This window comes from Salvelinus fontinalis, chromosome 38, assembly GCF_029448725.1.
Source record: "Salvelinus fontinalis isolate EN_2023a chromosome 38, ASM2944872v1, whole genome shotgun sequence".
NCBI lineage: Eukaryota > Metazoa > Chordata > Actinopteri > Salmoniformes > Salmonidae > Salvelinus > Salvelinus fontinalis.
Window position 1 is genome coordinate 14,141,964 of NC_074702.1, and position 16,672 is coordinate 14,158,635.

A 16,672-nucleotide genomic window follows, 5' to 3' on the forward strand; every position below is an offset into this window, starting at 1 on the left:
ACACACACACACACACACACTTTTATTGGATTGGACTGGATTGAGTTACACTCCCCATATAAAAACGTACTTATCGCATGCATAATGATTTTAACAGTTTCCTATTTCAGAATAATCCAAGGCATGGTGACCTTGACGCACTTACTTAAGGTTGTCCCCTGCGAGGTCAAACCACTGGATATCTGTGAAGAAGAGTTTATTAATTAGGCCCAGAATGCATCGAGGATGTCTGGCGTCTAGACTACACATTAGCCTCCTGCATTTGAGACATCATTGAAGAGGGTGCACTTTCATAACCAGTTGTTGAATGCCCAAGATAACTGAAAGTACATGTATGAACTGTATGAAATGTGGAAATATACAGAGTCCACCATTTCCCATTCATATCAAATATAGCATATAATAAATTACTCCCCCAAGGGTAACCTAGGGAAATTGACCATGCATTATTTAAAAATACGTATTGTACAATTCAATAGGGATGGATACCATCTCGTTCCCGGAGTCGGAAACTCTAAATCAAGCTATGGAGGTAGCGGTCTGGCAAGGGTAAACCGCTCAGCTCAACAAATGGAGACTGGAGAGTTTCACCACAGAGTTCCTAAACCCAGAGGCGCAACATCGCAAGACTACTGGGAACACTTGCGAAATAGACCAAACAGACCAGGCCAATGAGTCAATGAACAAAGTAAAAAATTATTCCTTAGTTGTTAGTTTTCTCGAAATCTAAAAAGGTACAACCTAGATTCGAGCGAATGTTTTCAGTAAACAAACGTCATTACTCCAACCTTGTGAAAGTGACAAACTGATAGGATTTCATTTTTCTTCAAAAACAACCTATATCGAAGGAGTGCCGTTGATTTGACAACCGGCACATGTGCAGTTCGGCTCAAGACGACCATTAGACGTGTTTCTACGCATGCGCTTGGTGAGCCAACGTCGCCATGACATCGCTTAAATTGGAGAAGCAATTTTAGCCTATTTTCATACTGTACTGCCTTTGGTTTCACAGCTGTTTTGCCTATTGCCTCACCATCTCCATCTTCGGAATATAGCCTTTTAGAAAGTATAGCCCAATGAATTTCAATAGAATTTAGGTAAGAATGTCCACACGGTAACAAACTGTTTGGATGCTAAACAATTGCATTGATTAAAAAGCCTATTAGAACATGAAATAAATGTAACATTTTTCATTAATGTAACATAATCTCCGCTTTGGCTCATTTGACCCCCTCAATTCTCTGCATTGCCTGGTCCAAAATCAAAGCATACTTGCATAATATTTATGGTTAATTAATTGCAAAACATTAGGCTATAGGAAGAAGTGGGGAACACATATGCAGCAATTTAGCTTACCGATTGTTCACCACTGAGAATATAGCAACTGATGGAAAGGCTATCCGTTCCTGAGGAAGGATGGAGAAGGTAGTTTGTATCGATACTTGTCTATTGGTAAGCTGTTTGCAGCTACCAGCTGTGTGGGGGGTGATTCATGCCAGAATTAAGCCTCATGAAGCTACTGATAGCTCTCACCAAGTCACCTAACATCTTCCTAGCTCCATAAAATAACAGCATGAATTTACATGGACTGTCAATGGAGACAAGTTTGTTTCTAAGGCGTCAAACTGCCGACGCGTTCACGTCACGTGACACGTACACGTCATGTAGACGCAGTGTTCACATCGCGTAACGTGTCACTGTCATGTGCCAGTTTGCGTGTAAGTTTATTATGAATGATCTTACCATGAACGCCTTAAAAACATCTACATGTGTTAGTTTAAGGTCAGTTTAGTTCATCAATTTAATTTGTCGATTTAGCTAAAATAGGCCTATCTTCTCAATGCAAAAATTATTAAGCTAGTTGATATCGCAGCCACCATTACTGTGTAGATATGCCTATTTCTCGCATCAATACAAACACATAGGCTTCTTGGTAAGCTAGTGGTTAGAGCGTTAGGCCAGTAATCGTAAGGTTGCTAGACCGAATCCTAAAGCCGACATGATAAACTTTTTTTGTCATTTTGCCCGAGCAAGGCAGTTAACCCACTGTTCCCCGGGCGACGAATACGTGGATTTCGATTAAGGCAGCCCCCCACACCTCTCTGATTCAGAGGTAGGGTTAAATGCGGAAGAAACATTTCAGTTGAATGCATTGTTGTACAACTGACTAGGTATCCCGCTTTTCTTTTCTTTGTTAGGGGTAGTCTAGGTCTCTAGTGGCACCTTCAAAACAACTCGTAAGTCGGCTATTTCTGATATTCCGACTTCAGTGCGTTCAAGACAACTGGGAACTCTGAAAAAATTATTGTTAAGACACTAACAGCTTACAGACGGTAGGCAATTAAGGTCACAGTTATGAATACTTAGGACACTAAAGAGGCCATTCTGCGGACTCTGGAAAAACACCAAAAGAAAGATGCCCAGGGTCCCTGCTCATCTTCGTGAACGTGCCTTAGGTATGCTGCAAGGAGGCATGAGGACTGCAGATGTGGGCCAGGGCAATATATTGCAATGTCCGTACTGAGAGACACCTACGACAGCGCTACAGGGAGGCAGGACGGACAGCTGATCGTCCTCGCAGTAGCAGACCACGTGTAACAACACCTGCACAGGATCGGTACATCCGAACATCACACCTGCGGGACAGGTACAGGATGGCGACAACTTCCCGAGTTACACTAGGAGCGCACAATCCCTCCATCAGTGCTCAGACTGTCCGCAATAGCCTGAGAGAGGCTGGACTGAGGTCTTGTAGGCCTATTGTAAGGCAGGTCCTCACCAGACATCACCGGCAACAACATTGCCTACGTGCACAAATCCACTGTTGCTGGACCAGACAGGACTGGAAAAAAAATGCTCTTCACTGATGAGTCGTGGTTTTGGTGATGGTCGGATTCGCGTTTATCATCGAAGGAATGAGCGTTACACCGAGGCCTGTACTCTGGAGCGGGATCAATTTGGAGGTGGAGGGTCCGTCATGGTCTGGGGCGGTGTGTCACAGCATCGTTGGACTGAACTTGTTGTCAATGCAGGAAATCTCAATGCTGTGCTTTACAGGGAAGACATCCTCCTCCCTCATGTGGTACCCTTCCTGCAGGCTCATCCTGACAAGACCATCCAGCATGACAATGTCACCAGCCATACTGCTCGTTCTGTGCGTTATTTCCTGCAAGACGTGAATGTCAGTGTTCTGCCATGGCCAGCGAATAGCCCGGATCTCAATCCCATTGAGCACGTCTGGGACCTGTTGGATCAGAGGGTGAGGGCTAGGGCCATTCCCCCCAGAAATGTCAGAGAACTTGCAGGTGCCTTGGTGGAAGAGTGGGGTAACATCTCACAGCAAGAACTGTCAAATCTGGTGAAGTGCAAGAGGAGGAGATGCACTGCAGTACTTAATGCAGCTGGTGGCCACACCAGATACTGACAGTTACTTTTGATTTTTTAATTTGACCCCCCCCTTTGTTCAGGGACACAATATTCCATTTATGTTAGTCACATGTCTGTGGAACTTGTTCAGTTTGTCTCAGTTGTTGAATCTTGTTATGTCCAGTCGCTGCTGCCATCTTTGTTCTGAGTGTTTGCAGTGCCAGTGTTTTTAGCTAATCTATGCAGCTCACATTATGTGCCCAGTATGATAGTTTTCTCGCTCTTTTTTAGCAGATAATGACAACTTGACAATAACAGTAGATGATGTAATGAAAAGTTGGAGGGTGGTTGATAATGGAGAACATCAGGTGGATCCATGTCTGGGTGTTAGGCAGAACCCCTAGATCCTGGAGAATAGGAGCAGAGTAAAGGGAAAAGGGTAGGAAACAGACATAAAAAGCAAACACACAGATTAAATGATTATCAGGTATGTAAAAATACAGATTGAATGATTTAAATTAAATGTCTGATTAGACATGCAATAATGTTAATGCCAGACAGAAAATATACCTGTCTATTTTTTGATGTCAGTGGGGTTGGTAAGGGATGGTCCCTGGAAACGATAAAGATGAGTTGTGAGAAACTCCAGGGTGGTGTTATGACCACTGGAGTCATACACCTTAACAGTACCTACCTTGACGTGACGGTTACTTACCGTGACCCAGTGGTTAGCCTTGAGATTGACTTTTTGGAGAAACCCCTGGGCCAGTGTTGGTACTGGTGATGCTGCCCACCACTAGGCAGCAAATGTAAATAGTTATCATTGGAGATTTTTATATTCACCTTAACGGATGTTGACCCCAGCTAGGAGCGAAAGAGCACCAAACTTTCCCAGGTCTCAACTTCCTTTCGTCCTTCTTCCAAGCCAAGTTATTCACCCAGATGTCGAAGCACTAGGTCCCCTTGATTCTTCTCAGGTGGCTCTCCTTCTCATGCACCCTGTCCATGTTCAGTCTCACCTTGATTGATAATATAAATAAATACAATTATATTTCATATTATTACAAATACATCTTATATACAGTTGAAGTCAGAAGTTTACATACACTTAGGTTGGAGTCATTAAAACTAGTTTTTCAACCACTCCACAAATTTCTTGTGAACTAACTACAGTTTTGGCAAGTCGATTAGAACATCTACTGTGTGCATGACAAAAGTAATTTACCAAAAATTGTTTACAGACAGATTATTTCACAGATTATTTCACAATTCACCGTATCAAATTCCAGTGGCTCAGAAGTTTACATACACTAAGTTGACTGTGCCTTTAAACAGCTTGGAAAATTCCATAAAATTATGTCATGGCTTAGAAGCTTCTGATAGGGTAATTGACATCATTTGAGTCAATTGAAGGTGTACCTGTGGATGTATTTCAAGGCCTAACTTCAAACTCACTGCCCCTTTACTTGACATCATGGGAATATCAAAAGAAATCAGCCAAGACCTCAGAAAAAAATTGTAGACCTACACAAGTCTGATTCATCCTTGGGAGCAATTTCCAATCGCCTGAAGGTACCACGTTCATGTGTACCAACAATAGTAAGCAAGTATAAACACTATGGGACCACGCAGCCATCATACCGCTCAGGAAGGACACGCGTTCTGTCTCCTAGAGATGAACGTACTTTGGTGCGAAAAGTGCAAATCAATCCCAGAACAACAGCAAAGGACCTTGTGAAGATGCTGGAGGAAACCGGTACAAAAGTATCTACAGTGGGGCAAAAAAGTATTTAGTCAGCCACCAATTGTGCAAGTTCTCCCACTTAAAAAGATGAGAGGCCTGTAATTTTCATCATAGGTACACTTCAACTATGACAGACAAAATGAGAAAAAAAATCCAGAAAATCACATTGTAGGATTTTTAATGAATTTATTTGCAAATTATGGTGGAAAATAAGTATTTATCAACAAAGCATGAGAAGACTTTGCCTTTGCTTGGGTTTGTTTGTCAATTAGGGTGTGCAGGGTGAATACGTGGTCTGTCGTACGATAATATTGGTAAAAAGCCAATTTGACATTTTACTCAGTACATTGTTTTCACTGAGGAAATGTACGAGTCTGCTGTTAATGATGCAGAGGATTTTCCCAAGGTTGCTGTTGACGCATATCCCACGGTAGTTATTGGGATCAAATTTGTCTCCACTTTTGTGGATTGGGGTGATCAGTCCTTGGTTCCAAATATTGGGGAAGATGCCAGAGCTAAGGATGATGTTAAAGATTTTAGTATAGCCAATTTGAATGTGTTGTCTGTATATTTGATCATTTCATTGAGGATACCATCATCACCAGGCCTTTTTGGGTTGGAGGGTTTTTATTTTGTCCTGTAGTTCATTCAAGGTTATTTGAGAATCCAGTGGGTTCTGGTAGTCTTTAATAGTTGATTTTAAGATTTGTATTTGATCATGTATATGTTTTGCTGTTTGTTCTTTGTTATAGAGCCAAAAACATTGGAGAAGTGGTCTACCCATACATCTCCATTTTGGATAGATAATTCTTCATGTTTGTTTAGTATTTTCCAATTTTCCCAGAAGTGGTTAGAGTCTATGGATTCTTCAATTATATTGAGCTGATTTCTGACGTGCTGTTCCTTCTTTTTCCGTAGTGTATTTCTGTATTGTTTTAGTGATTCACCATAGTGAAGAAGTAGACTCAGGTTTTCCGGGTCTCTATGTCTTTGGTTGGACAGGTTTCTTAATTTCTTTCTTAGATTTTTGCATTCTTCATCAAACCATTTGTTATTGTTGTTCATTTTCTTTGGTTTTCTATTTGAGATTTTTAGATTTGATAGAGAAGCTGAAAGGTCAAATATACTGTTAAGATTTTCTACTGCCAAGTTTTCACCTTGACTATTACAGTGGAACGTTTTATCCAGGAAGTTAATTAAAAGGGATTGAATTTGTTGTTGCCTAATTGTTTTTTGGTAGGTTTCCAAACTATATTCCTTCCATCTGTAAAATTTCTTAATTTTACTCAGTTCCTTTGTCTTTGATGCCTCATGATTTGAGTATTTCTTTGTTCAAATAGACTGTGATTTTGCTGTGGTCTGATAGGGGTGTCAGTGGGCTGACTGTGAACGCTCTGGTAGACTCTTGGTTGAGGTCAGTGATAAAGTAGTCTACAGTACTACTGCCAAGAGATGAGCAATAGGTGTACCTACCATAAGAGTCCCTTCGAAGCCTATCATTGACTATGTACATACCCAGCGTGCGACAGAGCTGCAGGAGTTGTGACCCGTTTTTGTTGGATATGTTGTCATAATTGTGCCTAGGAGGGCATATGGGGGAGGGAATGCTGTCACCTCCAGGCAGGTGTTTGTCCCCCTGTGTGCTAAGGGTGTCAGGTTCTTGTCCGGTTCTGGCATTTAGGTCAGACTAGTACATGTTCCTGGGCCTGGAAATTATTGATTTCCTCCTCCAGGATGGAGAAGTTGTCTTCATTAAAGTATGGGGATTCTAGTGGGGGGATATAGGTAACACACAGGAGGATATTTTTCTCTGTTAAGATAATTTCCTTTTGAATTTCTAGCCAAATGTAAAATGTTCCTGTTTTGATTCATTTAATGGGGTGAATTAGGTCTGCTCTATACCAAATTAGCATACCCCCTGAGTCCCTTCCCTGTTTCACACCTGGTAGTTTGGTGGATGGGACTACCAGATCTCTGTAACCTAGGTGGCAACCAGTGGGTCCGTCTCCTCTGTACCAGGTTTCTTGTAGGATGACAATGTCTGTATTTCCAATTTCTTTGATGAAATCCAGGTTCCTGCTCTTTAGGCCAAAGGCAGATGACCTCAGGCCTTGGATAGTCCAGGATGAGATAGTAAAGGCTTTGTGTTCCATAAAGTGTCCAATGTTGTTGGTCGTGTGGTTTGACCTCAGGCCAGTAAGTGTGAGCAGATGAGCATCTGGTATATGCCATTGGCTTGGGCTAGTGTAAGAGTAGGGGTTTGGGGGAGTGTCTTGCTGGTCTGGGCGGGGTGTGTATTGTTCTGTTGCGCCTGTGTGAAGTGTTGGGGCTGTGTTTGAGAGCGATGCCCTTTAGAGTCCGGGCAAAGGTGTGCACTGCTGCCTTGTATAGGTGGACCTGGTCATAGAGGCTGTTCAAGTCCAGGGTGGCGTGGTGGGCCAGGAAAACATTTTGATTTTTGAGGCACAGTCACGGGAAATACTTGCGTTTACCCCCTGTATGGGAGCAGGGTGGAAGTCTTTTCTTGGTAGCAGGGTGGAGATAACCATTTGTGCATTGGGGAAAGTAGAAGAAGCTTTTTCAATCACTCCCTTCAGTGCTGTGGCTACCCTTTCCTGCTGTGTTCTCAGGTCATTTGTGCCTGTGTGTATTATTATGTGGCTAGGTGAACCTAGTTGGTCCTCAGACAGAAGGTCTAGGGCACGCTGGGTGTTTGGACACCAGAGTTTAGACACTGTTTGGGAAAAGTTTTTTTTCTTGTATATATTTACCATTTGCGTCCATAAGGAGTACAATCTGTGTCTTGTATATGTCCTCAGTGGGTGTGGGGGGGTTGTCAGGAGGGCTTTCAGGGTGGCTGACAGCGGGGGTGCTCAGAGGGGGTGAGATCCCATGGGCTTGGGGTTCTTCATTTGTCTGTTCTGCTGTGATGTCGGTGCTATGGTCAGGTTCTGGTGTGGACTGTTCTGCTGTGGTGTCGAGACTTTTGTCGGGAGCTGAGTTGGGCTGTTCTGCTGGCTTCTCTGCAGGGGTTGTTTTCTGTCACACGCCATCCCCCTCAACCTCTCCTCCAGCAGTCTGATCCTCTCCTCTAGTGCTCTGTTCTTCTCCTGGTCTTGTTTTTTATATGGTTGAAGTTGTCTCACCACATTCCAGAGTGCAGATATGTCACTTTCCACCTCCAGCTTTCCGGGTCTGGTTAAAGGGGTGTTGTTGTGCTGGACTGTTGTAGCCAGGATTAGCTATTTCAAATCAAATCAAACTTTGTCACATGTGCTGAATACAACAAGTGTAGACCTAACCGTGAAATGCTTACTTACAAGCCCTTAACCAACAGTGCAGTTCAAGAAGAGTTTAAGAAAATATTTACCAAGTAAACTGAAGTAAAAAATAATAAAAAGTAACACAATAAAATAACAATAACGAGGCTATATACAGGGGGTACTTGTACCGAGTCAGTGTGTGGGGTACAGGTTAGTTGAGGTAATTGATACATGTAGGTAGGGGTGAAGTGACTATACATAAATAATAAACAGCATTGTACAAAACAAATGGAGGGTGGGTCAATGTAGCAGCAGCAGCGTATCTCGTCTCCTAATAATTGCATAACGGTGCAAGTTAGACACGTCGTCTTTTGTTTGCATGTTTTTTAATATATTTTTTATTTAACCTTTATTTAACGAGGCAAGTCAGTTAAGAACAAATTCTTATTTACAATGACGACCTACCCCGGCCAAACTCTAACCCGGACGACGCTGGGTCAATTGTGCGCTGCCCTATGGGACTCCCAATCACGGCCGGTTGTGATACAGCCTGGAAGTGAACCAGGGTCTGTAGTGATGCTGCGAGCACTGAGATGCAGTGCCTTAGACCGCTACGCCACTCAGGAGACCCAACCATGTCTTTTTTGTTGGTCCTGTCAATCAAATCAAATCAAATATTATTTTTCACATACACATGGTTAGCAGATGTTAATGCGAGTGTATCGAAATGTTTGTGCTTCTAGTTCTGACTATGCATTAATATCTAACAAGTCTTCTAACAAATTCACAACTACCTTATACACACAAATGTAAAGAGATGAATAAGAATATGTACATATACATTTATGGATGAGCGATGGCCGTGCGGCATAGGCAAGATGCAGTAGATGGTATAGAATACAGTATATACATATAAGATGAATAATGTAGGATATGTAAACATTATTAAAGTGCCGTTATTTAACCTCTCTGGGATCGTTCGGGACGCTAGTGTCCCACCTCGCCGACAGCCAGTGAAATTGCAGGGCACCAAATTCAAAACAACAAATCTCATAATTAAAATTCCTCAAACATACAAGCATTTTACACCATTTTAAAGATACACTTCTCGTTAATCCAACCACAGTGTCCGATTTCAAAAAGGCTTTACGGCTAAAGCACAACATATCATTATGTTAGGACAGCATGTTAGGAAAGCATTCAGCCATTTTCCAACAAAAGCAGAAATATAGATACAATTAATCACTAACCTTTGACGATCTTCATCAGATGACACTCCCAGGACTCAATGTTACACAATAAATGTATGTTTTGTTGAATAAAGTTCATATTTATATTCAAAAACCTCAGTTTACATTGGCGCCATGTTCAGAAATGCCTCCAAAACATCCGGAGAAATTGCAGAGAGCCACATCAAATAACAGAAATACTCATCATAAACTTTGAAAGATACATGTTTTACATAGAATTAAAGATAAACTTGTTCTTAATGCAACCTCTGTGTCAGATTTCAAAAAAGCTTTACGGCAAAAGCACAATATTCAATAATCTGAGTACAGCGTTCAGCCACCAAATCAAGCCATACAGTTACCCGCCAAATTGTGGAGTCAACAAAAGTCAGAAATAGCATTATAAATCTTCACTTACCTTTGCTAATCCTTGTCGGAATGCACTCCCAGGACTCCCACTTCCACAAGAAATGTTTGTTTTGTTCGATTACGTCCTTATTTATGTCCAAATACCTCCGTTTAGTTCACTATTCCAAAGGCACAATGCGCGATCCAGACTAAAAGTCAACAGTTCCATTACAGTTTGTAGAAACATGTCAAACGATGTTTACAATCAATCCTTAGGGTCTTTTTATAATACATCTTCAATAATATTCCAACCGGACAATAGCGTATTCATTACAGAGGAAAAAGAAGGAACGGCGCACCTGCGTGACAGCTCATTGGCCTCAGCCTAGTCCACTTGTTGAAACAGCTCTTATTCGACCCCTATCCACAATAGAAGCCTCAAACATCTTTCTAAAGACTGTTGACATCTGCTGGAAGCCCTGGGAAGTGCAAACTGGCCCCATAGACACAGCATATTGGATAGGCAATCCCTTAAATGAAACTACAAACCTCAGATTTCCTACTTCCTGGTTGGATTTGTCTCAGGTTCTCGCCTGCCATATTAGTTCTGTTATACTCACAGACATTATTTTAACAGCTTTGGAAACTTTAGAGTGTTTTCTATCTAAATCTACTACTTATATGCATATCATAGCTTCTGGACCTGGGTAACAAGCAGTTTACTCTGGGCACCTTATTCATCCAAGCTACTCAATACTGCCCCCCTTTTAAAGTGACTAGTGATACCTTTATTAAGTCAATTTATTTAAGTGGCCAGAGATTTAAGTCTGTATGTTGGTAGCAGCCTTTCTATGTTAGCGATGGCTGTTTAACAGTCTGATGGCCTTGAGATAGAAGCTGTTTTTCAATCTCTCAGGCCCAGCTTTGATGCACCTGTACTGACCTCGCCTTCTGCATGATAGCGGTGTGAACAGGCAGTGGCTCAGGTGGTTGTTGTCTTTGATCTTTTTGGCCTTCCTTTGACATCGAGTGCTGTAGGTGTCCTGGAGGGCAGGTAGTTTGCCTTCAGTTTGTCCATGATGTGTACGTCAAGGAACTTAACTTTCCACGTTCTCCACTACTGTCCCGTCGATGTGGATGGGGGCGTGGTCCCTCTGCTGTTTCCTGAAGTCCATGATCATCTCCTTTTGGTTTGTTGATGTTGAGTGAGAGGTTATTTTCCTGACACTATACTCCGAGGGCCCTCACCTCCTCCCTGTAGGCTGTCTCGTCGTTGTTGTTAATCAGGCCAATGTTGAATGATCACACATGCCTCATAGGTCACTTTGCCTGCTTGCAAATGTATGCTAAAAGTGGGAATGTTTCATAGTATTTCTGATTAACTCACCACCACCAATGGATTTTATTCTTCACAGATATCCACAGAACCACGACTGCAATATAGGCCTACACTCAGATAAAAATGTGCTATCTACAACCTAACAGGATTCTTCCGCTGTCCCCATGGGATAACCATTTTTGGTTCCAGGTAGAACCCCTTCTGTGTCTAGGTAGAACCCTTTTGGGCTCCATTCCACAGAGGGTTCTACCCGGAACCAAAAAGTTCTCTCCTTTGGTGACAGCCAAAGAACCCTGTTGGAACCCCTTTCTCAAAGAGTGTACTCAACAAGCTTAGCCTATTAAGTTTATACCATTTGATATTGTACTCAAAAATCTGCCTGCTATTCAAGATAACATACAACATAGCACCACCACCTTTGAAGGTTTTTATCAACCTCTGCTCAGACTTAAATCACAGTGTTCCAAGAACCTCTACCAGGGGTGACTGTAGTATCCTCAAACGGACAAAAAAGAGACACGAGAGGCACCCCACACTCATTTTAGATCCCAAGGGGTCTTTATTTTCATACTGTATGCTCTCACTCTCATCACCATCTTATCAAGTCTTTACTTGGAGCTCCATCCACACACACACACACACACACACACACACACACACACACACACACACACACACACACACACACACACACACACACACACACACACACACACACACACACACACACACACACACACACACACACACACACACACACAATAGCATTTTGCTCACATTTTAGGCATCCAGCTGAGGCCTTGGATGGATCATGTTACACTGAGATGGCACAGGGGTATATGTACAGTCATTTTTAGTGTGGTGGCAAAGTAGTTTAACAGGAGAAGAGGATGTGGTTACTTGTGGAGGGAGAACAGTGAGGGAGTGGGTTGAGCACCTGCAGTGAAGCTGATTGGTTGCTCTGGCTCATAACATCTTGAATAAAAGAAAGAGATTTAGAAATGAGTTCCACATTGCCATAGTTCAACAGCTGAAAAGCCGTCAATAACATACTCCCAGAGATAGCAATATATTCAGTATTCACTGAATGAAGTAGCCTACCATCCCCATTTACAATATGTATTCGTTAATGTAATAAATGATACTATAGCACATTCAATTACATTATTATTGTAGACTATAGACTACTCCTGTATCTACCTTGTACAATAACGTAATTATTGAATGAAATAGCGTACCCATCCACATTTACAATTTAATTTATCAATTCGATAAATACTACTAGCAAGCACATACAGTTACATTGTTGTAGAATAGGCTACTACTATATCCACACTATATTAGGATACCGCTGTGATTTTGTCAGGCATGATTTTAGGTCTTCGATCGAAGTTGCGTGTTGTACCTCGTTTCCCTTCAGTGAAAAGTAGTTATTTAATTTACAATTGAATTAATCCATAAAATAAATAATACTAGCACATCAAATTACGTTATTGTACACTAGTCTACTCTGCTATTGACACAGTAAAATTTACTGAGTAAATTATATTGCCTACGTGCTTTTGACAATATGTTAACAACAAAGTATTTTCAAACAAACCAAATTTGGCCTAGTAGACCTAAATATTTCCCAACTTAAATATAGCCTACTTACTCCTCAATTGGATCAAGGACATCTTGGTAAATATTTTCATCGTCTCGAATAAGGAAACTATCTGGGGCAGACACTCGCTACTGTCGCTTGTAAAAAACGAATGAATGTCGTGTCGCCGCCGAGCTCTCAAATACCGTGCCAGTCGCTCACTCTAGGAACGGTCACTGCAATCCGGATTCCTTGGGGCGTCTTTACCCTAAACCCTAAACTAACACTAAACTTAACCAATTTACATTTATACTTGATAGAGGTGTGGACATCCTAATTATCCCGTATAGCACGGACCCTCTGGGAAAGTCTATGAACTGTTCTGTTCCCGAGGAGCCTGAATAGCAACTATTAACTCCTCTGAAAGCCATGGACACAGCTCTTATTGGTTGTCTGATGTGGAACTGGTAAAAACACAGTCTGTGATTGGCTAACAACATTTAGATCTATATACAGCGAGATAAGATAACATACCATGCCATGAGGTGTTGAGGGAAAGACAAGATTATCTATAGATTGGGCATAATCTTTTCTAGGCGATTAGCAATAACAGGAAATACACAAACCGTAGGCTACACTATAGTTCAAGGTGGCTTTGTACTGGGAAAAAGTGTACGTTTCTAACAATTATGGTTGAGATTTAATTAATATAAATATAAACTACGCACATGACTTTCATTAACACGCGATGCAGGCATCACGCAGATGTTAGTAAGGCGTTGGTGTCATGTCAGGTGGTACGGTTGCCTAGGCTTATATATGTCCCCTATCACCCCCCATACAGCTGCGCTGTCCAGCCATAGTGCCTCTGTGCAGCCTCACCTTTTGCTACTCTCATGGCTGATTGGATGCCTGTACAAATAGCGCCAAATTGGATCAGTGAGTGTTGCTCCTAGGAACTCAGTGCAATCATGTTGATATAGGTAACAGCGTAGCACCATCTAGTGTTTATTTCATTACATTGAAAGAAAGCCTAGTACAGTAATGTGTAGTGTGTAGCCTATTGGAAATAGGCAGCAATATATTTTATATTATTTTTCTCCCCCAGAAAAGCCTTTTTCATAATTAGAAACTTCAATTATGTTGTTCAGTTGTGTGTTGACTGTGTTAGTTTCTTTTGACGTGTAGTTTCTATTTTAGACCTTCAGAGCAATAGGTAGGTCTGGGTATCTATTTCATTTCGGAATGTGGAATTTACATGAAAGGTTTTGCTCTCTTGTGTCATCTGGTGGTTGCTGGGGATTGGCTCTCTAGGATGCAGCCCTAATACATGTAGTGAAATATATCATGTGAATAGTAAACCACACAATAACTTGGACTGGCCACCCCTCATAGCCTGGTTCCTCTCTAGGTTTCTTCCTAGGTTTTGGCCTTTCTAGGGAGTTTTTCCTATTCACCGTGATTCTACACCTGCATTGCTTGCTGTTTGGGCTTTTAGGCTGGGTTTCGGGTACAGCTCTTTGAGATATCAGCTGATGTACGAAGGGTTATATAAATAAGTTTGATTTGAATAACTACAATACAATTGACAATCGAACAGTCTACATGTTTTCAAATAGATAGTCTTGTTGTAGAAGAGATTCGAATTAAGATTAAAGTTGTTTGATTATACTACAGTGTTTGGGTAGCTATCAAGCAACGTGCATCGATGAAGAAGAATCTAAAAGCAGATTTTAAAACCAAATTGAACGCGGATGTTATTTTTAGGAAACTTAAATTCCCAATAAGGGATAGCTTAACAGACTAAGAGTTTTAGGACAAAGTTTAAGTATTTCGATTGGAACGGACCTTTTTGATCGACCTCACAGATATATTGTTCATACAGAACCTTTACATCTCAAGTTAAACCAGACAAAACTTCATTTCATTCATCTGAATCACAGAATCTGACAATGAAAACAACAACAATGTATTCAAATGTTTGTCCAAAATGTTGTGTAACATCTAAGAATGTTACACGTCTGAACAGCCCTTTTTATAAAACAAATTTTAAAAAGTAAATGCACAAATTAACTGCAAATATTTAACTGCAAAGTGCCAAAGGTGTAAAAGAGAGAAAGAACAAGTTCTTGTGCCGTTTTGGTTATCAACAATTATATTATCAATATATTCTTATTTCAGAGTTTCTAGAAAGAATTTAATTCAACTCCTGGACATAGAATGGAAATGTATGCCTTGTAGGCCTTTCTAAATACAACATATTTTCTCTCTTTCAGATACAGTGCTCATTTTGATAAACCTGAAATAAATATACAATTTCTAATCTTTCCTGTATTAATTCATTACTTAATTGTTTACTTGGTCCTATACTTTTTAATGATTTTGTTATTGTTTTATTTTCTAATAAAATGTTTCCAGTGATGGGAATTGAACAGCAGGTTGTTATCAATACACAAATGAATTCAGGGCTGATTATTACTAATTGATCACATCTGACATTTTTAGATAAAAAGGTATTACTCTAATTTAAATTAATAGTAACAGAGTGAATTTAATGTTGTAATCCAAATGTTGATTTTCATAATTTATTGTAATTTTTTGTAAAATCTACCTGGTTAATCTTTGGATTTATTATACTACTCATAATGTCTTTCTCTTGATGCATTTTTTATTATCACAAAGGTAAATAGAAAATGTAATGATGATGAATAAATCTTTCAATTAATCAATGTTTTTTTCCTCCTGTTTACCACACTTTACTTGTCATATAATTTACATAGAGACATTTCTGGCCTCAGTCCTTATGCTTAAACATTGAAAAAGCATGCACATCAGAATTTTCAATGCAAACAAAGTGTGACAGTATGAGATGCATGCCATTCTTAGATGTTTTCACTGATGAGGTGGTTGGGCTACACATGACTAGCACCATAGCTTGGAAGCTCTTTATTGAGTGTCACTGGAGGGTGAAGCATGGTCGCCATTTTGTTCAAGCATGCCTCAACTTTAGGTTCTGGTTCTAGCTACCCACACAGTGGAGGCTGCTGAGGGGAGGATGGTTCATAATAATGTCTGGAACTGAGCTAATGGAATAGCATCAAACACATGGAAACCATTCCACTCAATCCGCTCCAGCCATTACCACAAGCCTGTCCTCCCCAATTCAGGTGCCACCAACCTCCTGTGACACACACATTATTCATGTCTTGAAATACAACTCCCATGTTTTCAATTCTAGTCTCACAATTTTTTTTTAATGCAAAAAGCCATATTAAACAAGTCACCAGAATCATATGGGGTAGAAAGGTGTGAAGGCTAGAGAGGTTTACTACATGTTGGACGTTTGAAACTGATGTTTTTTCTGAAGACATATCAAACCTGAAAGTTTTATCCAAGTCAAACCATTTTAAGAGAACATGACCATAAGCAGTGTGAAGCAGGGGTGTCTGTCATTGACAAATTCTTTGTATTGAATGAATGCAGACAGTCTACACAGATGGCACCAATTAATTAAATGAAAAAATGAACAATTAAAAACATTACAAGAATAATATCTTATACATTAATTATTTGCCTTTTTTGTATAATGGACTTTTTACACATTAGTCAGATCTCTATGGTTGAAACACAACACACATTCTGACAAGACACATATATTAACAGCATAATTCACTAAACAATATAGAGATATACACAGACCCACTTCAGTTTGCATACCGCCCCAACAGGTCCACAGATGACGCAATCGCCATCACACTGCACACTGCCCTTTTCCATCTGGACAGAAATAATACCGAAGTA